At 37.7% G+C, this 27,656-nt stretch overlaps 1 protein-coding gene across 1 annotated transcript in view; it reads left to right on the top strand.

Annotated features, from left to right (window-relative positions):
• Positions 1 to 27,656, top strand: part of TTC29 (tetratricopeptide repeat domain 29) — a 538,084-nt gene that overhangs the window by 182,199 nt on the left and 328,229 nt on the right. Inside the window, exon 3 of the mRNA XM_081077081.1 lies at positions 12,578 to 12,646. The gene's annotated coding sequence lies outside the window, so the exon portion shown is untranslated. The remainder of the gene's footprint in view (positions 1 to 12,577; positions 12,647 to 27,656) is intronic.

Genomic DNA, 27,656 nt, shown 5'->3' with positions numbered 1-27,656 from the left:
ATTCACACTGTAGCACCCCTATTACCAGTGACTAACTAAGCTTGTTGTTCGTTTGCCCTTTGACTTAATGTGACAAATGGACAGAAAGCTCAACTCACCAGTATGGGATTTTTTTATTTATTTTTATTGTCTCAGGCTGTTATTGTGATACGTGTGATCCATTTTTTAGCATATACATCTAGTTTTTATACATTCTTTTTATTTTTTATTTTTTTCACTTTTTTATTATTAGTTTCAGGTGTACAAAACAATGCAATAGTTAGACATTTATCATTTATACCCCTCACACAGTGATAACCCTCCTCCCCCAATCTACTACCCCTCTGACATTGCACACAGCCATTACATTTCCACTGTCTCTATTCCTAATGCTGTACTCCACTTCTTGTAAACATATATATATATATAATTATAGGTGACATTCATTATTGTTCAGCTTCAGGTGTACAGTGCAGTGATCAGGCATCTACATCATCCCTGAGGTGGTCTCCCTAACGAGACAAATGTCCATCAGATACCCCACTAAATCTTTACAACTTATTGATTACATTCCCCAAATTGACTTTCGTATCCCCGTGGCAATCTTGTGGTTAGCGATTGTGCTTTCTAAAATGGTGCTGGGAAACCTGGACAGACATGCAAAAAAATGAAAGTGGACCACCTTCTACCATATACAAGAATAAATTCAAAATGGATTAAAGACTTAAATGTAAGATCTGAAACCATAAAACTCCTAGAAGAAAATATAGGAAGAAAGTTTACAGATATTACCCGGAGTAAGATTTTTAATGATATATCCCCTCGCGCAAGGAAAGTAAGAGAAAATATAAACATGTGGGATTACATCAAACTGAAAAGTTTTTTCACAGTAAAGGAAGCCATCAATAAAACAAAAAGGGATCCTACTGAATGGGAGAAGATATTTGACAATGATATATCCTATAAAGGGTTACTATCCCAAATTTATAAAAAACTCACTCAACTCCAAAAAAAACAACACAATTAAAAAATAGGCAGAGAACACGAAGAGACATTTTTCTATGCATACAAATGGCAAACAGACACATGAAAAAATGTTCAATCTCACTAATCATTAGAGAAGTGCAAATAAAAACCACAATGAAATACCACCTTACCCCAGTCAAAATGGCTATCATCAATAAATCAACAAACAACAAGTGCTGGCAAGGATGTGGAGAAAAGGGAACCCTTGTGCCTGTTGGTGGGATTGCAGATTGGTGCAGCCATTATGGAAAACAGTATGGAGGTATCTCAAAAAACTGAAAATGGAACTACCTTATGACCCAGCAATTCCACTCCTAGGTGTCTATCCAGAGAAATCCAAAACTCTAATTCGAAAAAATTTATGCACCCCTTTGTTTATTGCAGCACTATACACAATAGCCAAGACATGGAAACAACCAAAATGCCCATTGGTAGACGACTGGGTTAAGAAACTGTGGTACATTTATACAATGGAGTATTACTCAGCCACAAAGAAGAATGAAATCTTACCATTTGAAACAACATGGATGGACCTAGAGAACATTATGCCAAGTGAAATAAGTCAGACAGAAAAAGACAAATACCATATGATCTCACTTATACGTGGAATCTAAAGAAAAGAATAGATGAATAAACTAATCAGAAACAGTCTCAGAGACATACAGGAATAACTGAGGGTTGCTAGATGGGAGAGAGGTGGGGATAAGGCAGTATGGGATTTTGAGCTGTGAGTATGAGCATGAGGTCGTTCTATGCTCTATGATAGCCATGGAAATAGCTTTTAGTGTTGTTTCCAGAACAAAAAAATCAGGAGTAAATTTTCTGAAATTCAGCTCTTATTTTTTTGTTTGCATATTTTGTTTTGTTTTATGATACAGAAGAAGGGGGAGGGAGAAATTGAGGAAGCTATGTCATAATTGTATAACAATAATCTCTTAATCTGGTAAAGGCAAGATGGGACAATGCTATAAAGCACTGGATAGAGAAGCAGATTATTTATCTTCTCCTTCTGCTTTGTAATTAACTTGTGTCTATGGGTCACTTCTGTGGGCCTCAATTTTTTCATGTGTAAACTCAAATGATTGGTCTAAAACTGGTGGTTGTCAAGTTGTAGACTCAGGGGAGTTACAGAGCCTGGCCATGGCAACGGAAGGTGGGGTTAGGGGAGATGATGGGGGTGCCTCTGGCCCATTCTCACCTTTCTGATCAGATTAGCACTTTATCTGGTTCTGTAAGCTATTCAGTTTTTTGATAACTTCCAAAGCAATAATCTAATGTGGACTCATATAGATGACAGAGGCATTGAACCACTTGTTAAAATGGGTAGGGCTAATCCAAACTTTATTTTAATATATCATAATGTTTGATAATTATTTTTAAGAGCTTGCTTACTCTACAGGACTGCAATTAGATTTACAATATGCTTTGTTCTGGAGGTGTGGTTTTACACTCACATATTATTATTGTATGTGATTACTTCAGGGTTGGGATGAAATCATTCATCAAGTTGTGAGTGTTGACTATCCCTATAATTGAATGGGATTTGGTGGCTGAAAAAATGGTCCCTGATGGAGAACCAGAAAATATGTCTTCTGTTCTTATCACTCACTGGCTAGAGGGAGAGGACAGAATAATAAGATTTTGTGTATTTTGCTTTCCTCCATTAGCAAAATGGAGTTAACACATATCACCTGTCAGTCTTCATTGGGGTTATTCTGGGAATCAACTAAAAAGGCCTCTCAGATGCTTTGTGAGGGTGACATCACTTCTTTGTGTGCGTGTGTGTGTGCGTGCGTGTGTATATATTAAAGATTTTATTGGGGAAGAAGAACAGTGTATATTTACAGGACTTTATTGGGGAACACTGTGCTTTCCACAGGACCTATCAGGTCCACGTCCAGTTGTTGTCCTTCAATCTAGTTGTGGAGGAAGCAGCTCACTGGCCCATGTGGGAATCGAACCAGCAGTGCTGTTGCTCAGAGCTTGTGCTCTAACCAACTGAGCCATCTGGCTGCCCCCTGTGTGTATTTAAAGGATGGATGGCCATTTGGGGAAGAGCTTCATTTGACATTCTAGTGAATGAGTCCAGAAAATTTTAGGATCACTTTTCCTTACTCTTAACTGAACTACTAATAACTAATTTTGTCCAAAGGATTATTCCCTTTGAGCTTGGCTGAGGAGAAAGAAAGAATGGCCATGTTTACATAAAAGACTCTACGTGAGTGTTTTAAATATTGTAAAACATAATGGTTTGCTTCTAGTCTCAATGACTGGTTGTTCTGAGGCCTGGAAAGTCTGTCAAGACCTACATCCATGACAATGAGATTAATTGGCCATATTCCCATGTGTCCTCAGCCTTATGGGTCACATGAAGTTTCCTTGTGACCTTGGCAAGATACTTACTACTTTTTCTCTGCTGAAATGTTTATGTTATCTTAGATCTCAGGAGGTTCCAGCACTTATAAAATGTAAGCCCAATATTTTACGAAGACTCGACAGCTTTTTTTGGAGGGTTAAATTTGCAGTGCACAAGAATGCATCTGCTCTTATCAAATAATCAACAATTTTTTAATTGTAGCATGTGGATTGTAAACAAGGCATATTTTTAAGAGGACCCAGCTTGATCTAAAGTTATAGCAACAACGTGCCAAATTGCAAAAAAAAAAAATAAATTGCCCAATCGCACACCTCTGCACCCCCAGTCACTGTTATCTAGTCATTGGATGAAGTGTGCTGCGTTCTTTTATGTACTCGGAAATATTAATTCTCTTTCATTAATTGTGTGGAAGTTAAAAACATGCGTTTGTCTTAAGGTATAAATTGGCTCAAAAATAAAATATAATAGGTAATGAAGGACTGCCTACAGTTGATGGAAGGGTTAAATCTTTCTCTGTGAGAGTAGAATTTTCCCTTTCGAATAGGATCAGGTCATTTCTTGGCTGTGTTGACTAAAGTTATTTTGAATGTGTTCATTTTGTTCTACATGGATTTTCTCATGCTGCTTGTTTCTTTCTCTTTTGAAATCCCTATGCATCATTCTAGGTGTTGCTGAAATCCCACTTCTTGCAGGAATGGTCCACAGTGTCCTCTCCCTTCTTTGAACTCTGTCTGTTACTATGATAGTTAAGAATTTCCTTGATCTTTATTTTTGGCCTAGTCATTGTCTCTTCTGTTTTGGGGTAACTCCGACAACATCTAGCTCAATGTTAGTATATGGTGCCAAGTAACAAGTAAGTGTTCATTAAATGCTTGTTGATGGATATTTCTAGAATGAATGAATAAACACACCTTTAAGTAGCACACATTGTTATGCATTTTGACCATGTTTTCCTGAATTCTAATGGAGGTGTTTTGGGAATAATTATCAAAAGTCTAAAACACAGTTGTGATTTTATAAGCAAAAGTCTAATCTTTTATATTATTTTGAGACAGACTAGGGGAACAGGAAGGATATATTGATTTAGAACATAGGAATTTAACCTATAGAGTCAGAGGTTTGCAGTCAATATGTGAGGATGGGGGGCGGGCATTCTTTCCCAGCTTTTGGACACAGGTGCTCAGGTTTCTGTGGTTGATATATGCTCTCTGAGGAATGACAATTAAGTTCGTGAACTTGCCATCATGTGCTTACATTGGCAGCACTATGCAAACAGCTCACTAAGGTTTCATACATAACCTTGGTATATCAGTGTCTCACAGCTGTGTTCGTATTGATGTGTGGTGGTGTCTTGCTGAGTGGCATTCATTATTGTTGTTGCGTGTTTTTATATGCCATTGCAAGAATGTCCGAGCTTGAATTACAGCAACACTCAAACATGAAATTTCTTGCTAAACTTGGTAACAATGGAAGTGAAATCAGGCACATGTTAGTCCAAGTTTATGGGGACAATGCCATGAAGAAAACAGCAGTGTACAAATGGATTAAAAGTTTTTCTGAGGGGAGGGAATGTGTCACTGATGAAGAGAGGTCAAGGCAGCCAGTAATGAACAGAACTGATGAAAACATTGCAAAAATTTATCGAATTGTGCGTCAAAATCGTCAGATAACTGTGAGAATCACATCAGGCCAAGTAAACATCGACAGAGAAACAGTTAGGAAAATCTTAACTGAATATCTTGGCATTAGAAAGGTGTGTGCATAGATGGTCCCAAAGGAGCTCACATATGAACCAAAGCAAAGGAGAGTCGAAGTTTGCCAAGACCTTTGGGAGAGGCAAGATGATGTTTTGGGCCATGCTGTCACTGGTGATGAAACATGGGTGTACCAATAGGACCCTGAAACAAAGCATCAAATGGCACAATGGAAGTCAGCCAATTCTCCCCAACCAAAAAAGTTCTGTCAGTCCAAATTAAGAGTCAAAATGATGTTGGTAACTATTTTTTGATATCATAGGGAGTGTTCATTATGAATTTGTACCACCTGGACAAACAGTTAACCAAGTTTACTATTTGGAAGTGATGAAAAGGCTGCGTGAAAAAGTTAAATGAAAACAACCTGAACTTTTCGCCAACAATTCATGGCTCTTGCATCACGACAATGCACCAGCTCTCATGGGACTGTCTATGAGGGAGGTTTTAGCTAGCAAACAACTGTATTGGAACACCCTCCATACTCACTTGATCTGGCCCCCAATGACTTCTTCCTTTACCTGAAGGTAAAGGAAATATTGAAAGGAAGACATTTTGTTGACATTCAGGTCATCAAGGGTAATACGATGACAGCTCTAATGGTCATTCCACTAAAAGAGTTCTAAAATTGCTTTGAAGGGTAGACTAGGCACTGGCGTCAGTGCATAGCTTCCCAAGGGGAGTACTTCGAAGGTGACCATAGTGATATTCAGCAATGAGGTATGTAGCACTTTTTCTAGGATGAGTTTGCAAACTTAGTTGTCAGACCCCCTATAGTGCTGTTGGCCATGAGTTTAGTGTAAGTGAATAAGCAATATAGCACATCCAGAAAAAGGAAGAGGAAATTCATTTTTCCATGTGGCTATCCATTTTTCCCAATACCTTTTATTGAGGATACTATCCTTCACCCGTTGAGTATTCTTCGCTTCCTTGTCAAATATTAGTTGACCATATATGTGTGCATTTATTTCTGGGCCCTTGATTCCTTTCCATTGGTTTATATGTTGATTTTTATGCCAGTATCATACTGTTTTGATTATTCTAACTTGTAATATAGATTGAAATTGGGAACTGTGAAGCCTCCAGTATGTTTTTCTTTCTTATAATTGCTTTGGCTATTCAGAGTCTTTTGTGATTCCACACAAGTTTTACAACTGTTTTTCAATTTCTGTGAAAAAATGCCATTGGAATTTTGACAATGATTGTACTGAATCTATAGATTGCTTTGGGTAGTATGGACTTTTTTACATTATGATTTCTTGGGATTCATGAACACAGGATACCTTTCCATTTATTTGTGTCTTCTTCTATTTCTTTCATCAAAGTCTTACAGTTTTCTGTGTACAGATCATCTCCTTGGCCAAATTTATCCCAAAGCATTTTTTGGGGGTGCTATTATAAATGGGATTGTTTTCTTTTTCATATAGTTCATTTCTAGTGTATAGAAACACGACTGATTTTTGTATAATGATTATGATTCCTACAACTTTACTGAATTTGTTTTACAGTTATACCAGGTGACAGTTTTTTTTGTTTGTTTGTTTTTTATGGAGTCTTTAGGATTTTCTCTATATGACATTATATTACATGCAAACAGACAATTTTCCTTCTTCCTTTCTGATTTAGATTCTCTTTATTTCTTTTTCTTGCCTAAATTGCTCTGGCTGGGACTTTCAGTTACTGGGTTGAATAAAAGTGGCAAAAGTGGGCACCCTTGTCTTGTGTCTAATTTAGAGAAAAAGCTTTCAACCTTTCGCTGTTCCACAAGACGTTAGCTGATAGTTTGTCATATATGGCCTTTATTCTGCTGAGTTACGTCCCTCCCATATCCACTTTGTTGAGAGCTTTTATTCATAAAAGGATGTGGTATTTTGTCAAATGCTTTTTCTGCATCTATTGAGACGATTATATGATTTTTACCTTTCATTCCATTAATGCGGTGTATCCCATTTATTGATTTGCATGTATTGAACCATCCTAGCATCCCAGAGATAAATCCCATTTGATCACGCTGTGGGATCCTCTTAATGTGCCTTTGAATTCAGTTTGCCAGTATGTTGTTGAGAATGTTTGCACCTATATTCATCAGGGATGTTGGCCTGTTCTCCTTTCTAAGCTCAGAGTCTTTATCACTGTTTTGCTAGAGCTATCTGCTTCCACAAATCTGCTCTGAACAAAACCAGCTGCGTACTGCCGTGGCCACATGGGAACCTATGGCTGCATTTTCTGCCTGTCTCCAATTGCAGTGTTGTGGCTGCATTTCTGAATTTATTGTTCTCTGCCATAAGGTTGTACAGAAGAGGCATTTTAGACAGTCTTTGGCTTGCATGTGTTAAATGTGGACAGTGTGTGGGGAGGTATGAAGAAGCACAGCTGTGGGTTTTGATCAACAGCTGGAGGTTGTGTGGATTAAATAGGCTTTTTATTTCCTAAATGGTAGGTAATTCCTTAAAAGGAATGCTCACATCCAAGGAAGGACCTATCCAGGCGTGGGCTAAAGGGTAAAACTTTAAAGTTTGGGTACAGTTTTCTACCTCTTTGGCTTTGTGCTCTAAAAAAGATACTGCATTGACTTTTGAAAGTTGGGAAGGTTTTTAGAAAATACAGATTTTTCAGACACTGCGCTCATTCAGTTGATCTGGGGTGATTGCAATAGAGAATTTCAGAAACCACAAACAGCATGTGTAATGGAGAGGGAAGTGGATATCCATTATGTCTCGTGAAAGCCTGCTGTTCTTTGTAATGTTCATATTGCCAGTGTGTTGTATTTTTGTGACTTAGAGGTGCAATGGGGTTTGCTGGAAGGCAAGTAGAGGCTGTGCCCTGTTTATTGGACAAGTTGCTTCTCTGTTGCTCCGAGTGCATCCATAACCATCTGCACTTCCCCCACTGCCCTTGTCCAGGATGTCGACCTACTGGGAGCACCATGGGATTCCAAACGGCAATGTTTGTTCATAATAAGGAATCAGACTTGAAACAAGCAAAGCAAAAATATTTTTTTAAACTGTAAAGTTCTATACATTTGGCAGATTATTACAGCTACTAACAAAAACAGTAACTATTTTTGCTGGATCTTGTGGGTGCTTTGAGGGATGTAGTTGACCACCCTGAACAGGGTGGGTAGCAAGGCCTAGATGTGCCTGTTGGACGAACCTTGGGTGAGTGTCGCTACGGGAAATAAACGGAGTTTGCTTATGCTCTGAAGTACCACGAGGAGAAACGTTCACATTGTATCTTTTGGCAATATTTTAAAAATATTTTCCAGGATTTTCACTTTTAAAAATGGGTGTGTAATCCCTATAAAACTACCCCTTATCAAATACATTGTTTTTCTATCCAATTTCTGTATCTTTTTCCATATATACACATATTTTACAAAGCTTTATTCATGGTACAGACACAATTGCCGTAATTGCTGTTTTCTTTTCACCAATCATTTTGTTTTCACTGCTTCTAATCTTCATAATTAAAATGGTAATGGTTAGATAATATTTCCTATTTTATATCGTTATTCTATTATTATTAGATTGTTAGGGTGTTTCCAAAGTCTGCTGTTATAAATAACCCTGGAATTAATAGGATATATTCTTGTCAACAGTGGGAAGCTGATGGCTTCTTCCTTCGTTGAATTCTTTTCTTTGTTCAGACTTTCAAATGTGAGATTGTAGTTGTCAAAGATAGGAACATTTTCCAGGCTCTTGATAACTAGTAGAAAATCCTCCGTGCCTGGTTTCCTCCTCCCTAAAATGAGGCGTTAATAATATGTGCAGTGCTAAGAAGAGTGTATTCAGTACTTGTTGGCTCCCACTGCTGCTTCTACCATCTCTACCACCATCACCGTTACTGCCACCACTATTGTTACTCCTACTATTCTTATTTTGGTGAAGCTTGGCCTTATTTTTCTGAATGAAACCAGGTATCATACTATATTTCTGATCATCAGATTGCTCATATAGAGTTTTTGCTTTCTCCTTGTCTTTTCATAATGATTCGTAAGCTGTTTGGTTTGGGCCCTTCCTCCTCAGAACCAGAGCTCTCTCCTTAAAAGAACTGCCTTCCTGATGTCCATCTTTTCCTTCTTTTTTTTCTTTCTCGTAAAGTTGTTTTCACCTGAGAAAGCACAATATGTGTTTCTTATATTTATATATACTCTTCTTGTATTTGCCTGTGATAAAACTAAATGGAAGACGAACATGGGGTGGGTGCTGAAAAAACACACCATTGTCTCAGACTCAAGTTTATCCTCTATTAGGGACAGATGTAAAAGTCTGACCTCTGGTGGCTGTGAGCTGCAGCTGTAGGTGGGATTACCAAACCCGAAATGAGATCCCAGAAAAGTGTATCCTCCAGCTAAGCTGGTGCTGGGCTGATTGGTCTTTAAAGCTCCTTTGTATTCATTGCGAAAGTTGTTCTTGATGTCAGTTGCTCTCTTCGTTACACAGGAATTATCTTATAACTCGTTTCCTCAGCATACATGGCTTTAAATAAGTGTTCCAAGTATTGTAGTCTATAAAAAAATATTTTCTTAAACCACCAACCACCAACAACAGCACAACTATTACCACCTGATGATATATATATACATATATATGTATATATATACAAATTTCAGGGAGGGAAATGAATTGCTAAATCTTAGCAGAAGAGAACATCAGAGAACGACATTAAAATTATATATACATATACATATCTATATATGTCTACATATAGATATAGCTATAGATATCTATATGTAGACATGTATAGATATCTATATATAGTATTGAGAACATCTTTAAGTGGAGAGATGTCTTATCTCTTAATCAACCCTTTCAAACTTTTTACATCCAGGATTTAGTTTAATTTTATTTTTTTAAAATAAAATCTCAAAAATGATTTTTCAGATATTGTTTATCATATAATTAAAAAAGAATAATATGAATGAAGAAAATAAAATTAAATCTAGAAGTCACAAAGAGTTTGAGAGAATACATATGGGATATTTTCCTATTTTTAATTGTTGTTTAAAACGATAAGAGAAGGGTCCCCTTTTTATTATGTTTGAGAATAAACGTTTAAGTTAAATTTTAATTATTTTGTTTCCATAAAAATCTCAGGTTTTAAGGTGATTGAATGAATTGACAGAGCACAACTCATAGTGAATAATTTGTATGTATGCACTGTGTGTTTGTATGTAGTTGCAGACCCAAACATGTTAAAAAATGAAGACTTTACTTAATCCTAGCTACTTGTTTCCTTAATATAGTGTTTTGAGGCAGTTGACATTGAAAATGATAGGTTCTTCAATAACTTCTAGACACATTCTACTTTGGACCCAACGTTAAGTAGGTGCTAGTGTCTGTGTTTTTGTCTGCAGTCAGAAAATGGACTATCAGTAATGACTTGTCCTTAACAAATTGGCTCATCAGCCCTCCCAGCATTTGAACGGTTGACCTTGACTTCAAAGGAACAGGATTAATGTCTTCCTGCTGAAAGAGGCTCTGAATTTGAATGTATCTCTGCATCTCTTCAGTATCAAATTTTGTAAAGCCCCTGATTCATTTTCTTAAAGCTGATTAATGATTCCTGTTATTTGAATCCATTTATTCTAATCATAATTGATAGTTGCAAATCATTTTTATGTTTGTTTGATCATTGCAAAAACATTTCAGACAATACCAAAATATATAAAGAGGGCAATAAAAAAACCTGTTGTAAAATTATTTTATCATTATAACTGATTTGCAATTGTCCTTATTTTTTTATCCCTTGAACAGAATTAATTAGCAAAAATAAACAGCTAATATTTATGGCACGTGTGTCTCTGTGCCAGGCACTGTTTTCAGTCTCTGCATGTATTGCCTCATGTAATGCTCACAACAATCCATGAGGTGGGTACTGTTATTATCCCCAGTATTACAGATGAAAGAAACTGCAAGAAGATTGCCTAAAAAGACAGTTAAGTGGCTGAGTGAGACTTTGAATCCAGGTTTCCTAACTGCAAAACCTGTCCTTTACAATACAAATGTAAAGTCCTAAAATCTGCATGTGGATGAGTAATCTGCCCATGGGCCATGCCTTCACATATGTACTGAGTAGACTTGTAGAACAGCTTAGTTTAAACCAGTTGAGTTAACTGGAAAATATTGTGTACTGTTAATGAATTTTACTAGCATATCATTTATTTAAAACATGTTTTGACAACATATGGTTGACATCATTTCTTTTATATTGTAATTTATCCTGGGTATTTTGAGCAACCAGGAATTGATTTAGAGGAGGAATTTCTTCCTTACTGAAACCTTATTCTAGTTCCAATTTTTTCAATTCACTAAACTTTAAAAAAATCACCATCAGTAATTTTATTTTCTTGCTGGAAATTAATTGCACTCCTGGAAAGTGGTTGCATTGTCTTTTCCTTCCTGCTTGCCTTATTCCTCATTGAATCCACACCCAAATTGCCATCCCCATCCAACCAGTCCTGTGAATAAGCCAGAGGAAACAATAGCCACAGCAGGACTGCTGGACATTTCAGGGCAGGGGAGGATTTGAGATGGGAGGAGACAGTGAGGGGCATGCCTTGCTCCCTCTCACCTGGAGTACGGTCAGAGATACCTACACATTTATCCCCTGGGGTCAGGAGGCTGTCATTGAGCCTGGATGGATCATTCTTCTTGAGTGACAGGCCCAGAGAGCCCAGACTCCCCCCCCCCGCTGACCCTGCTGCAGGCCTGCCTCCGGAGTGGCCTGGAGCGGCCTCGGGATAGCCAGCCACAGTGCAAAGCTCTAGAGTCCTGGGGTTGCAGCTCCAAGGGCCCCAGAGAAGGAAAGGGATGGGGGGGCAGGGAGGGAGGGGCCACGATTTATGGGGTTCAGTTTGTGGAGTTTCCCTCTGAGGGATGGGGCAAATATAAGACTAGTAATGCAGTTTCTCCTCTTTGATGACACAAATCTCTCCCCTGATGTCAATAAGAGCAGAGCAGAGCTATGCTTCTGTTTGCTAACTAAAACCTGCAACTCCTATCTCAAGAGTGACACACAGCCGCTCCGTGTGAGCTTTAGGTAAGGCATAGCTATGATTATTTCACTGATTCAGCAAATACTTATTTGATGCTTTTGTGTACCATATATTGTTCTAGATGCTGGGGGTGTACTACTGCTCAGGCACCGTTCTAGTTGCTGTGGGTAAAATAGTGTTCATTGTTCTTCTAGATGCCCGGGATATAAAGCTCTCACAGAGACAACAGTTTACAGAACTAGGTCTTTTTCATCTTGTCCCCCCTTTTCCACATACAGTTAGCCCAAGGCCCCATTCATATAGTAGGTACACTTGGTCATGTTTGCTAAAATAAACCAAAGCAGTGAAAAGTGCCAGAGTGGAGAGGGGCCACAGAGGATAAGGGGTATTGACCAGAGAGAGGTCAAGTGATTAACCAGGTGAATCATGTCACCTCACTCTTGGCAGGTTTACAACGGTGCTGAAATGGATCTTCCTCCAACCTTCCAGTGACTTCTCCTCACTCATGTGTTTGAGGTAAGCCTCTCCTTTCAGCTGCTTGGAACTGTCTTCAGAATCTATTGGGTGCTGTGGTTGCTGAGATGTCTCTGGTGAAGCGAGAAGGACTTGTACTTAGAATGCCCGGAGAGGAGAGAGTTGGGGTGAATAGAGCTAAGTGCAGCAATTGTCGAAAGTGACAGAAGACACTGATGGGTGAGGAAAGGTCTCTTTGTGATACTCAGATGGCTGTTTGTGTTCCATCCCAAGGGAATGTGGACAGAAACAGAATCCCAGAATCTATCAGCAGAGGTATGTGAATGATTTAGACTGGGCAATTCTAATTTCCAAAGAAACCACTTCGCTTTGCTATTTATCTATTGAAATGTAGACCACTCTGTCCTTTAAATGCATCACACTTACAAAATGTTTTTCTTGCAGAGCCAGTTCCAAGGTAGACCTTTGTAGCTAATGGATACCTCTGGCTGCTCACAAATCCTGGCCTTTTCCTAACATGAGAGGATGGTGACTGTTTTCTGTACTTCTTGCTCTTTCAAGAGCAAACCAATTGGGCAGACTCCTTACAGCACAATTGTGCAAGTTAGGGTCACTTAGACAATTCATCAATTGCATTTTGTGGTTTGGAGAAGTCATGAGAAATTGCTGAAGCCATGAAATGAGAATTGTGGATGGCTTTTTTGTTTTGTTTTGCTTTGCTCTGGTCAAGGGAAACTTAAGCACTGGACTTCTCTAGAGCAAGACGCTGTTCCTGGTATTTTGAAAGTGGGGTCAGGTATAACGAGGACGATATCTGCTGAAGCAATAGAGTAGAGCTCCTGGTATGCTGAGCCCTTCTCCTTCTAGCACCTGATGTGCTGCTGTAGCCTCCGCTCTTTCTGCCTGAAGGGCCAAGTTCCAGAAAGGCTGGGGGGAATCTCAGGTCACAAAGATCACATCCAACCCCTACCTCCATGGCATGAATGCGTATTTTATCAGATGCCAAAGCAGTTCTTGCTTTGTACGTGTGGATCCCAGGGAACTCTCAGACTAGAGAGTTTCTTGCCTATTTGGGTCTTAGTGCTTTACTCTGTCGTTGTTATTTCAGAAATGTTAACTGTGTGAGCACCCTAAGAATGATACAAAGTTTGGGCCCATTTTTCTTGACCAGTAACAAAACAAAGTGAGGCTATTTAAATTTTGGTTGTTATTCTCTCTTCTGTCGGTGGCTCCTCATTCTGGGCCCGGCGTGACCCAGCTGATTAGGCCTAATGGAGCTTATAAAGAAACTGTGCTGCTGGAAAGCCACTCTAATACATTGAGCAAATGCCCCTTCCTAGCTGGTGACATACTGTGGTTCATGAGCCTATTAAAGAAGCTGCATTCATGATTCAGCGGTAAGGCGCATCTTACCGTACTATAGAAATAGAAGAGTGTGATATTTACAAAAATCAGATTTATGGGCTGGGTCTAGACCAAATTAGGAAAGAGGTAAAGTTTATCTTTTTCCCTTTTGTGTGTCTTTCACTTGCTTCTCCCAGCAACGTTTAGGGCTGTGGGTGCATATCCGTGTGAATGTACATGTGGATCTGAGTGAGTGTCTGCCAGGGATTCCAGTTCCAGTTTTCCAAAACTGATGATAATTCATGTTTTATCTTCAGTGTATCACTGGTTAAGCATTTTAAAATCCTTAGCTAAGTATGGTTCTATATGTTTTGTCTAAGAAACATGTCTATGTTTTTCCTTACTCGGGACATATCTTTTGAAGAATTCTCAACTCTTGCTATGTCGTGGTTATTTTTAGTTAGTCTTCATTCAGAATTTCTTTTCTAAATGGCAATCAACAACACTTCTAAACCTTTCCTAAAAGAAAATATGCAAGTAAAGCCTAAGGGAAAATATTAACCAGGGTACAGGTCAAAGGGAAAATAATGTTGTTTATGTTTATGTTGAATTCTCGAGAAGATCTGACCAGTGGTGACCATTATATAACTCACAACCCTTGAGAAAAAGGAAATTCAGTCAAGAAAACACAGTCCTTTCTTAAAGTATAAAAAAAATTTAAATCCAAATTATGATTAATTTTAAAACACTGCTAAAACTCAAAGGCAAATTTCAAAAATTGCTCTATAATTATCTGTATGTCTGTATCTACCTACTTATCTGTTAGTTTCTCTAGGATGGGTATGATGTAAATTGGCATTCTTCAAAGTTTATTCCATCTGCATGGTGCTCTAGGCAAAATAGTTCCCTAATAAATAAGTTTGGCAATCACTGCCTGCTTACTATATGTCTCTCTCATTGAAAGATTCAAAGGACTGCCTTAGAGAATTCTGAGAAAATCTGCAGTAAGAAAACCTATTAAACTTTATTCAGTTCGATGTTTCCCAAATTTTCTTGATTCCAATCCTCCCCTTTTCAATAATACCTGCTTTACATTCTTCTTTTTGAACAAATGCAAAAAATACACAAATTTTTTATAGGGAGATAAATTTTATCAAAAATTGATACACAAAAAGAAATTATCAACATAGATTTTAAAAAAAGAAAAGCCTTAACAGATCAGTAAGTATGGAGCAAAAAGTTTAACTTATCAAAAATTTCTTAAAGTTTCCCAGATTAGATATTTTTGTGGTGAATTTGCAGAATCTTTAAGGAGCTTATATTTCTTACACGATGTATCAAAATAATAAAATTTTAGGGAGCATATACCATGATGGACAATATCCTTGCTACAAATACCCAGAAAAGATCTCCCTTCCCTCCCCCTCTCTCCAGCTGAAGAAATGTCTCTGAACAATTGTTTTTAGAAATCTATAGGAAAAAAAAATCTTAAATAATAATAAATCATATTCCTTGGTATATTTAAGAACAGGTCAACACAAATAACTACTCTTAGCTGGGAAAGTTATTTATTAATATTAAGATATCTATTAAATAATTATTTCAAAAGGCAAATAATAATAAACCATATGATCATTGAGAAAGATTTTGAAAGTCTACAGTCAAACTAAACTTCTGTTTCTACATAAAACTGTTATCCAGGACTTTAAGAATAATTCTTTAACAAGATAATTAGTTCCCACATCAAATCAATTGCCAACATTTCATTTAATGGTGAAAAACTGTAGTCATTCCCTTTAACATAAAAAATGGAATAAGCATATCTTATTAACACTAACATTTACCTTTCAAATCAATACAAGATACAAAACAGGAACAGGAGGTCTATCAATAATAAAAGAAAATAAAAGCACAAAATTATTGTGTTTTTTTCTAGATAATATAAGTTAATCTAGAAAACCAAAGGAAATCATCTAAAAAAATTCTAATAGTTCAGATAATTAGATGGTATAAAATGAATGTGGGGAAAAAAATCAATAAAGTTTCCTCTAAATGCTTAAATACTAGTTAAGACTAAAATTCTCACTAACAATGTCAATAACAACAACAAAATAAAATAAAATAGATGCTTTATGAAGCAAACTGTAAACATGTACGGATTAATTTTCCCTTCCATTGATGGTGACTTCAACAAATGAACACATGATCTGTTCTTAAAGAGCAGATTTATTCAAATAAATAGATCAGTTCTTCCATGTGAAAGTATTAATGAATTCTAATTAAAAACTCAAAGCACTGTTTCAATTTGGAAAAAAAAAAATATATTAATTTAGAAAACCAAACAGGCGAGAAAGAGCTAAAAATATTTTGAAGAAGAAAGGTAATGGCTCAGGAGATTTCACTTTACCAGAATAAATATGCAGATGAATGGGAAAAATATGTCGGTTTTAAAAAAATTGTATATTGCAAAACAGCAGTGTCATTGCAGGAAGTTATTAGGATTAAATACAGAAAGTTATTAAGGTCAAATAAAAGAAGCTATTTTAAACAGGTTTTTAAAAGCTGTATAACACTACATAACTTTTATTTTGCTCACATATATTATGTATCCCAGGGTGGGATTTAAGAGTATGCTACATTCTCACACTCGTGTAAACATGAAACTTTTTTTTTTTAACCAGAACATTGTTGAAACCATTATTCCTTGAAACATCCTTTGCAAAAAGCTGGCAAAAATAATAAAGAGAAAATATTTGCAAAGTAAGAAAGCCTGCCCACTTCACAGCACATTCAATAAGTTTCTCTCTTTACTGAGTGGCCCCTGCTAACCTCTACATATGTTCTTCTCAGTCTGAAATGATAATCTTCTCTGTATCTTACAGTTTACACTATTATGAGAATACCCAACCTGCCCTTTACGCTACTGTTTGGTCACACTGGGAGAAACTGTATGGCAGCGTTTGCTATTTAGATCTTATTGTTTTTGGTCATTTAATATAACATGTGTAGATAGCACTGGAATGTAATTGTATCACACATTTTACAAGCGGGGCCTGAGGAGAAGAAGGTTAATTCATTGTAAATAGGCATGGTTTATAAGGAGGGTCTTGAGAAGAGCTGGTAAGGCTGTGCGTTTTGAGATCCTCTAGCTATGGGTCCATAGAGACTCCCAGACATTACAGGACTCTTAGAGATTATAAAATCATTATGAAGGTTTGGCCAGAACTATGAGTTTACTTATTTGTTATTTTCCAAATTTCATTTAGACTATAAAATAATACCAAAGACCAATGAAGCCAATTTTCTAACATAATGGTGCATTCCTGGACTATTCTTAGTGTGAAAAAGATCCGCCCTGACCCCATTTTCCACCCACCCCCATCTATCCCCATATATGGATATAGCTTTTTGACAAACTGGTAAATACCTATTTCTCCTCTGATATATCATCCATTTGCACTGTTGAAATTTAATCCCTTCCTGCCTTTTTATAACTCTTTTTTCCCTTTCCCCTTTCTTTCTCTCATCTCAACCCCTAGCATCTACTCTTTATAGGTTGGCTGCTGTCTTACATACACTGTCTGTCTGTCCCATCCCAGCAGTGTTACTGGGAGGAGCAGAGCTGTCCCTTTTCCCTGGGCCTCCTCAGACTACCTCAATCACACATCTTTACTTTAACAGATCTCTGAGAGGAATGCAGTTGTCTGAGAAAATTTCTTGCATACCTTGTGGATTTAAAAGCCATACATACAGTGGAGTTTACTGCCTGTACTGCCATTCAGTTATCATGTCCATAAGTGTCAGCGGCTGACTCAATGGTTCTCATTAGTGTTACTCGGGCTTTGTGCATTTGAGCAGAGCCTTACTCCATCTTTAAAAGATGGACTGAAGTCAGCAGTTCCATCCAGTGGACACGTGTATTATGCAAATTAAAAAAATTAAAATTTGCAGTTTCAGCTCCTATATAGCATATGTCTCCTGAAAATCTTAAGCAACTTAAAGTAACATTGGGGGAGAAATGCCTAATCCACCCCAACAAACTCCAAGTGTTGTGGATGAGAGACATATTACCCAATGGGAAATTTATTCATAATTTGAGTTTAGAAAATAGAGTTTCAGAAAATGTAAGAGTGTATATAATAGGTATTATTTTGGTAACAATACTATGTTTCATCTGCTTTATACAAATATTACAAAACATTTTCTAGATGTGAAAATATAACATTTGTTTTAATTGATTCCTTTTCATAGACTATCACAGGATACATGAGCCCTTTTATTATAAAAATACTATATGAATAATTTAATTATATTCTATTTTGGGATTTGAAAATGTTTAGATGTTTTGCATTGTAAATGAAAGGCAGAATTTCAGGGAAATTCATTAAAAACAAATATGTATTCAGTGATTAGATTGGTAAAAGTGTTAAAACATTCTAAGTGGAAATATGCATTTTTATAAGTTAGCCAAAGGAAAAGCTTCAATGGAATGAAAAACTATATGGCAAAATTTTTGTATTTCTCCTTGCACCTGACGTATTTCTTAAAGGCGGACCACTTATGAAATTTGCTGTTTATTTCTGATGCCGTTATGGTATAAGACATATCTAAGATTGGTGGCCACAAGATATGCTTGTCGACGTAGGAATACTGACAAAAGCAGGAACTGTCACATTATTAAATCATAAACCACAATCAGGGAGGAGTACACATTCATTTTCATTTTTGTAATGCAAGCAGAAAAGAAAAAAATTACTCCTGAATCCCATATAGCTATTAATTAAAAGTATATTGTTTCAAGATAAGAAAAAAAAGTAAGATAGAAAAAAGAATCAAGAGGGTTTCTAGGATTGGAAGTTGATAGACACCCATAGCATTTTTTATACAATGGACTACATTATTTGAAGGTGAACTCATTAGTAAAACTAATAAATTACGTAACACCTACAGTATTGTAGCCCTTATTGAAATCGATATTGTACATAACAAAAAAAAAATCTTTGTTTGGTGTATTGTCATATATTTTTTAAAAAATAACAGGCTCCTAAAAAAATAAAGCAAAACATGCTCTTAAAATAACAGCAGTTTCAGCATTCTTGGAAAAAGGAAAGCCTATAAAACTTCCACAGACAGACATCAGACAAAAATAATGAATTTTTTTTCCATTCACACTTGGGAAAAGTTATTACCTTGTCCCTATTCCAGAATGAAATGTCTGGCCACCGTTGAATTTCAAAATAGCATATTTAAAATCAAGCTGCATGTAGAAATAGGGCTAGAATGCACTCGTTTTAAGAAAGGACTATGGATATTTTACAAAAGGAAAAAGAAAACCTTCAATGGAAAAGGTTAAATTCAGTCATACCTGACTTATTCTTTTCTGAGCTACACAACAGTATATAATCAAATAAACAGTTTCACTTTTTAACTGGTTATTATTTAAACATGTTTATGAGTCATAAACAAAGCATAAAATACAGAAATTGGTAGTGCATGTATTTGTAAATAGTGAATGTTTTTAGATAATAAGATAAATACATTTCTCCAAATGTGAAACATTAATAAGGGGTTTAACATAAAATGCATTAAAAGAAAACTATCTAGAGTAAACTTGATTGCAAAGTGATGATACACACACACGTCAGATTTCTAAACAAAATCTGACAGTGAAAACAAGAAAAATGAGTTCTTATTTCAAGTTAACCTTTGTAAATCAATTTTCTGATCTCATTAAAAGTAAATAAAATGCTATCCATATTCTTAGTTTGTATCAACACCGACACTGTACATAAAAAAATGAAGATTTGAAGAAAAAGGCATTTGCCAGGCAGTAACTGTTGTCCAAAGTGCTGGTTCTGTCATGACTGAAGCCAGACTTTCCTTAAAACCATCGTGATTACAAAGGGGGAAGCTGGAAATTTGCATGATTTGTTATTAATTGTGAAGTTACTGCTATAGACGTGCGATTCCCCAAGCTTTTTCATACCAATCTTCTTGAAAATGGCAAAAACACTGTGGGTGGCCCACTCCATCTGCTCGTGGGAGATGGATATGAGATAAAATGAATCTTTCCTCAGAATTGAAAGGCTATTTTTGAAATTGAAAAGGTTAGTTTTATATTTTATGAGATGCCAATGAACTCATGGAATTTTATTCATCTCATGTAAATTAGTAATTCATAACAGTGGTAAAAACTAGACAGTTATAAATATTAAGATGAAAAATGGTTCATCATAAGTCTGTAGACATCTTAAAGCCCTTCATTGTCAATGTTAGAAAGTGTTTCAGGGGCCTTCTCTTCCTTCCCTGAAAAATTCAGTCTGATGGGATGGAGCAAGCAGGCATCCTAGGTGCGTGTGTCCGGGAGGGTGGCAGTGGCTGAGAACCCAAGCAGGGTGAAGGTGGTTCACACTAGGGCAGCAGGTGTCAGAGCCCCAGCAGGGGAGCAGGGCATGGATACAGAAGAGAGTCGGCGTGGAGTGTCAGAACTTGAGCAGGTTAAGGGTGAGTCCACAAAGAGGGCTGGCCCAGTTGGGGGCATTTATACTCTAGCGGGATACGAAGGCCATCTCCAAGGAGTCCTCACCTGGCTCCAGGTGGCAGAGCTCAAGCAGGCAGAGGTCAATGTCCATGCTTGGGTAGACTGGTGGGGGGGTATCGGAGACCAAGTAGGGTGGAGAAGGGGGCTTGGTGAAGGGGATCAGAGCCCAAGGAAGATGAGGAAGGCATCCCCTCAGAGGGGTGATGTGAGGTGTTCGCCTGGAGATACAGCTGGGAATGTGGAATCTGAGCTGGCAGAGAGAGGAGGCAGCCACACTGGGTACACTAGTGGCAGGTTACATCCACGGGGATGTGACATCAATTAAGGAAATATACTGAAGGCAGCTTTCTTACTTTTGGAGAAGAGAGTTACACATAAAAAAGGGAGCAAACTAGAATAAACCCTGCGGTGTTGGATTGAACTTGGAAGTCTCCATGTGAATTCATGGTCTGAGATAGATGGTAGGTAGGGAGAGAGAGAGAGAGAGAGAGAGAGAGAGAGAGAGAGAGAGAGAGAGAGAGAGAGAGAGAGAAGGAGAGAGAGAGAGGAGAGGAGAGATAAACAAGTAGATATAGAAGTAATTAAAGGTGTAAGTGTATGGATATGGGAGTGATTTGGATATGTATCTATATACAGCTCTTTGTCCTGAGAAGGGCTTGGAACAGTGACACTCCAATAGCATTTGTCATTCAGATCTTGGCTTTTAAATACTATCTTCCATGCACAGTCACCAGGGGTCCTTGAGGAAGTGGCTAATTCTAGGGATAGGGCAAGGAAAAGACAAGACAGGACATCTTGCATCAGAAAGCAAGGAAGTGCCCAAAAGATGTTGGGACCATGTCAAAAGGAAACAGAAGCAAGTTTGAATGGACTCATTCTGGCCACATCTGAGAAAATTTGAGCCTGAAAATAATGATAGTAATGGATTAACATCCATTGGATAAAATTAGAAGTCCACTTAGATATAACTAAATTCATGAATAAATTGAAAAGTTGAAGAGGATCAGGATATTTATATAGTTTCAAAATATATCCCTACAAAATAGTAGTTAATTTCTATGAAGAACTTTACAGTGGTGAAGCCACTCAAAGTAAACATTATCAGTGATAGGACAAATAGAAATGACTTGCCATCTGTTAGAATTAAGTGAGAAGAACATATTGTCACTTCTGAAACATTCTTGCTACAAACCCATACTCTGAATCTAATTAAGAGGAAACATCAAACAAAGCCAGACTACATCCTACATAGTAACTGGTTTGTAATTTTCTCAAATGTCAGGACAGTCAAGGAAAGACTGAGAATCTGTTCCAGATTGAAGGAGAGTAACAGACATGCCAACCAAATGTGTGATTCTGCACTGAATCATTTTGTTATAAAAGATATTGTTGGGAAAATGTGCACAACTTCAATGGAGTCTAACATTAGATGGTAGCATCACTGTTTTTTTTAAATCACTGTTAATTCCTTGGTTTGATGGGCGTATTGTAATTATATAGGAGAATGTTCTTGTATGTAGGAAATATACACTAGAGAATCCTCCGATTCTCTTGCCCTTTTGTTCTTCCTCCATACCTGCCTGGCAAAACCTTAAAGCCTTAGTCATTGCACATGTGTACTTATTAGACACCAACACTTGGGATGTTGAGCTGTGCTGAAACATTCACAGAGTTGGCCAGATTCATGCCACCAGAAATGCATCTTTTGATGTCAATCAAACACTCATCGTTACGGAGAGACTGTTGTGTGTGCTCAGTCATCTCTCTGCTGTTTTCCAGCTTGGTTATTCAGCTTCCCCACTATTTTCAAACTCCTACTCTACCTCCTCCACTCTCACTTTCAGCCACAAATCTCGCCAGCAGATTGTAGAGAAAACAGAAGGAAGAAGAGAATTCCCTCAATTCCTGCCGTCAGATTTAAAACTTGGCCTTCACCCCCATCCACCATTTCCTCTTGTTCCAGTGGAGGATGAAACTCTCCTTCACGGTTGTTTCCTCAGTCTGCACTCTGGATCACATTCATCTTATGTCCTCAAGGACTACTTTATTGATTGTCTCCTCTCCTCTGTGTCCTCAACCTTTTACATTAACATGACATACTCAGTTTTCTCCCTTCCTGCCAAACATTCTCTCCCCTTGGCTCATCGGACCATTGCTCTGACCACCTTCAACTTCTATATGGGCTACCATAGTCCAGGTTTCCCAGAAATGTATTGTTTTACTCTGTAGTTAGTGTTAGTGTTCTAAAGAAGACATTGGTTTTCATGGCTCCCCTGCTTAAAAACTTCCAGAGGCTCCCATTACCATCAGGATAACACTCAAAATATTTAATATGTCTTATGAGATCCTTTACAACTTCTCTCTTGCTTCCCTCGTTGGAAAGCTGGGCACCATACACATTTTCTACCCTCCATCACACCTCCATTCCCACTCTCCTCCACATACACCCCCCCCCCACACACACACACACCAATATATATAGTCACATACTTGGAGTTTCTAGAAGGTATCTCTCATTTCGGGGATTTTGAGAATATGTCTATTCCTGATTACAGTATTCTCCCCTCTTTTCTTTACTTGGATAAATGCTTTTCATCCTTTATATTTCAGTTTTGATGTTGTTTGCCTTGAAAAATTTTCCTGACACCTCAAGACTCTGTCCCATAATGAGCCCTCACATATCCTAGTATGTGCCCTCTGTTACCCCTTAGCACACCCTTGGAAGTCCCTGTTTACTTACACTCCCTAGGACATCAGCTCCTTGGGGCAGTGTCACTTGTGTCTTGCTTGTCTTTCTCTTCCTATCGTCTTGTTCAGTAGCTCCCACAAAGTGGATACACTCAGTGAACATTCATTGAATGAATGAATGAATGAATGAATGAATGAATCCCTGTCATAAAAATGATTTTATAATGCTCGCAAAGAAATTTTAAAGTTAAAGTATAGCACATGTTCAGGAAATTAAATTAGTCAAATGCAGCTAAAATGCATCGAAGCTGATGGACAGGAGCTTCCTCTTTAGTAGAATAATAATTATAATTAAGGGAAACCATCTCATTTGGGGGAAGATGTTATAGAGACAATGAGGGTAGAGAAATGGGAGAAGACATTGCTTACATACGATTTAAAAGTCTTATCTAGAAGTTTCTTTCCTTGTCTTTAAGGATTAAAACACCTGTTCAGAAAAAGGATAAAGTTCTACTTTAACAGCATTCACTGAACTGTGATGGACTGTCAGTCTGTTCAGAAAGGACTTATTCCTGCTCATATTTCACCCATATTAGCAAGCGCACCTTCCCTTGATCTGACACCACTGCTCTGGTCACCGTCTGCTTGTATATGCATTACTATTGTCCACATTTTCCTGAAATCTATTCTCAAGATCGGTAACTTCCTTATCTTTACGTCCACAATGCCTAATGCAGTCCCTGGCACAAAGCGTTGCCCGATAAATACTCGTTAAAATAAACCAATGAAAGAGAGCAATGGCCTCTTCAATCCACTTTTAATTTTTCTTATTCTGTTCTTCAAAAATAAATTGCAATCCTTTCCTGTATCATATACTTTTTCTGGTGAGATTTTAGGAATAGCTAATTGCTTATCATTATTATCATCTTGTACTTTTACACATTGCTATTGTATGGTCAACGCTAATACAATATTTTTATGAAAAGCTCTCTGCTACGTACTAATATTATCAGGTACAGGTTCTACTGTCTGTCTATGTGCCTCCTGTGAACTCTTCTATTTTTTTTCTTATTCAAATATATTTGACATATAACATTGTGTACGTTGAAGGTATCCAGGATGTTGATTTGATACATTTATATATTGTAATATAATTTCCATTGTAACATTAGTTAGCACCTCTATTATGTCTCTTAATTATCATTTTTTTTTTGGTGGCAGGAATAATTAAGATCATCTAGTCTCTTAGCAAGTTTGATAATTATAATACAATGGTGTGTACTATATTCACTATTCTGTGCATTAAATCTCCAGGACTTATTTATTTACTGGTTACAAGTGTGCACCCTTAAACAGCATCTCTCCAATTCCTCCACTCCCCCGCTCTCAGTGACAACCATTTTACTTTTTGTTTTTATGAGTTTGGCATTTTTTACATTTCACATGTCAGTGAGATCATACAGTATATTTGTATTTGTCTTGACTCATCTCACTTAGCATAATGCCTTCAGGGTCCATCCATGTTGTCACAAATGGCAAGATGTTCTTCTTTCTCATGGCTGAATAATATTCTATTGTCTATACATACCACATCTTCTTTATTCACTCATCTCTTAATGGGCAGTTAGGTTATTTCTATATTTTGGCTATTGTGGAGAACATGGGTGTGCTTCGATATCTGTTCAATATCCTGTTTCCATTTCCTTTGGATAGAGACCCAGAATTGGAATTCTGTAAGCTCTATTAGTTATGAAATTGGGACCAATTTCCTTGTTTTTTTTTCCTTATCAATAAATTTGCCATTATCTGCATTCTCCCAGAAGTGACCTTACCATGACCCTTACCTTTTCTCTTACCTTCACAACATATATTGATGTGCTTGCTCACCCAGGCTCCTCTCCCCTTTTCTTCCAATCCCATTGATTGGTCGTGAGATCAAACTGCCTAAGACTGAAACAAGTGACCAAAAGCAGGTCACAGCCCCAGGGACATCATCTCCACAGTGCTCAAACCTCACATTCCATTCTGATCATGCTTTCCCTTGTTAATCCTGGCTCCACATGAAACCCAGTTGAAGCCAAAGATCTGTCAAGCACTTTTCCAGTGACCAACTTTGGCTCTGATCTTTGATCACAGATAGAACTTTCAACCTATGGATATGAGTCATCTAAGTTGGCTGTTTGCTGAGAAGTGAGGAAACTATTACTTAAAAGTATTTGTAAATTCCTTATAAAGTGTGACTATTTAGCAGAAAACCCTCAGTGACTTATTTTAATACATCAAGTAAAAATCATTTATTCTCTGCTGAGGGAAATTTCCTATCTGGAGATTGCCTTGATAAGTAGTAGCTTAAACTATATCAAACACGTCAAAGACACTAACAGCCACCTGGAGACATTCAGGTCCACACAAGTGATGACAAACAGCTCTTTCTATGACAGTAACTGTATGTTCTCTGGTTTGGTTCGTAAAGGTTTGTGGCACAGCCCAAGACATCTGTCAGGATGTCCAACCCATAACATAATCTTACCCAAAAGTACCTGCTAACTGGTCTTTTATATCTTCCCATTACTGGGCCACTGGAGCTGAGATAAGCACCCATTTTCTGTTCTTGTTCTGCTTATGTATTCATTCAGGACATGTTTAGTTTGTTCCTCCTATGTCCCAAGCACTGTTATAGGTTCTAGGGATACAGCAGTAAAGTAGTAAATTTCTGATCTTGACCAGTAGAGGAAATCAGAAGACAGATAGGTGATTAATAGGGAAAATATCAGCTAGGGAAAGTGCCAGGTAGTGTATTGCAAAGGGGTATCTGATAGGGAATAACTGAGGGTTTGGGGAAGAGGGCGTGTAGACTGTGTGGCTGCAGAAAGCTGCCCTACGTAGAGAACACTTAAGCTGAAAACTGATGAAATGGGGGAGGCTGCTTTACAAAGATGGGGGAGGGTGTGCCCACATGGGCCCAGGTATAAACTTGGTGTGTTTGCAGAAAGGAAAGAAGAAAAGGAGTGGCAGGAATGTGGTGAGAAAGGAGGAGGTGGTTTAAGATGAGGAGAGGCTTATTAAGGGCCTTATAAAGCGGGGTAAGACGCTTGTGTTTTTATTCTAAGACTCTGGAGACCCAGTGGGCTGGATGCTCTGGGGAGAATGGAGGCAGAGAAGAAGAAGGGAATTAGGAGATCACTGCGGGAGTCCAGGTAAGAGGGTGGCATCTGGGACTGGGTGGTGGCAGTGGGATGGAGAGAATAGCAAACTCAGGAAACATTTTTAACAGGTACCCACAAGCACTTAGACAGGGAACTGGATGAATGAAGGATGGTTCTTAGATTTTTTTTACTTCCTTTCCTTTCAATATTCCTGTTAGCTGTGGGCTTGAGAAACTGGGAAGCATCCTGGCCAAGAATAAACAGGCATCTGGTGCTAGAGGAAGTAACCACAGGAGGCTTTCAAAGCTGGGGACCTAGAAGTCAGCATTTTGTATTTCCCCCTAGACCAGGGAGGTTGTGATTTGTTTTTACTCCTTGATGTCCATTTTAGGAAAGCGTTTTTGTTCAAAGAGAAATTATTACAAGCAATGAATAGGAGCTTCTAAAAGTTTTATTTTATGGAAGGCTTCTAGCATTTCATCTTAAAACAGTCTAAATATCCTTAGCTCTTTTGACTAAGGAGAGAAGTGTGACTAACATTTGTTTGGGGTTTTTCAGCTCTACTATGGTTACAGGGTGATGGTTGAAAATGTTCTATCCAACACATTATTAGTTACTCCATTTCTTGATAAAACCGACATTTAAGAACAAGGCAGAATCTGGGAGTGCAGTGGGGGCAGGGGAACCCAAGCTCTGTGAAATGCTTAACCTTTTAACATAGTTCAACAAAGTTTAGATTTCTGGCGAAACGCCTAGACTTTGTAAAGCTGCTCATGGTTGAAAACCCGACAAGACCCCAGTGCTTAAATTACTCTGGCTCAAAAGTTGAGACAATGTGTAGAGAGCAAAGGGAAAAAAATATGTACACCCTGATAGCTATAGTTGAGTTCATGGCAGAGAGTAAGTAATTTGGAAAAAGACGCTGGGTGTGTTTACAACCTATGGTTCCTTGGAGGTATTTCAAATGCCACTGCTGAGAGAACAAGTTAGCCCCAAAAAGAAAACCAGTTTGGCATTAAAGGTAAAGAAGGATCTAAGAACATGTGACAATCCAAATGTATCATAGATTAGAATTGTTTGTTTCATAGAATCACAGCAATTGTCCTTACAGACAGCAGCAGTAAAGATGAAGCAAGGTATCATCTCTCAAGCATTTAGTCTGGAAAGATTTGTCTTCATCCGGAAATGTACGCGCAGGTTACCATTGCTGCCAGTACCAGGGGCTGCATCTACTAGCCAAAGAAAATGGGGAATTGATAACTAGCCAAAAGTAATCATAAATTTTCTTACTACCTGTTTTTGTTTGGTGTGTGTCAACATATCTGTTGATTTG

The sequence above is a fragment of the Rhinolophus hipposideros genome (genome assembly GCF_964194185.1).
Source record: "Rhinolophus hipposideros genome assembly, chromosome: 16".
NCBI classification, from domain to species: Eukaryota; Metazoa; Chordata; class Mammalia; order Chiroptera; family Rhinolophidae; genus Rhinolophus; species Rhinolophus hipposideros.
The sequence above is the reverse complement of the archived record's forward strand: the minus strand, read 5'-3'. Positions and strand labels throughout refer to the sequence as shown.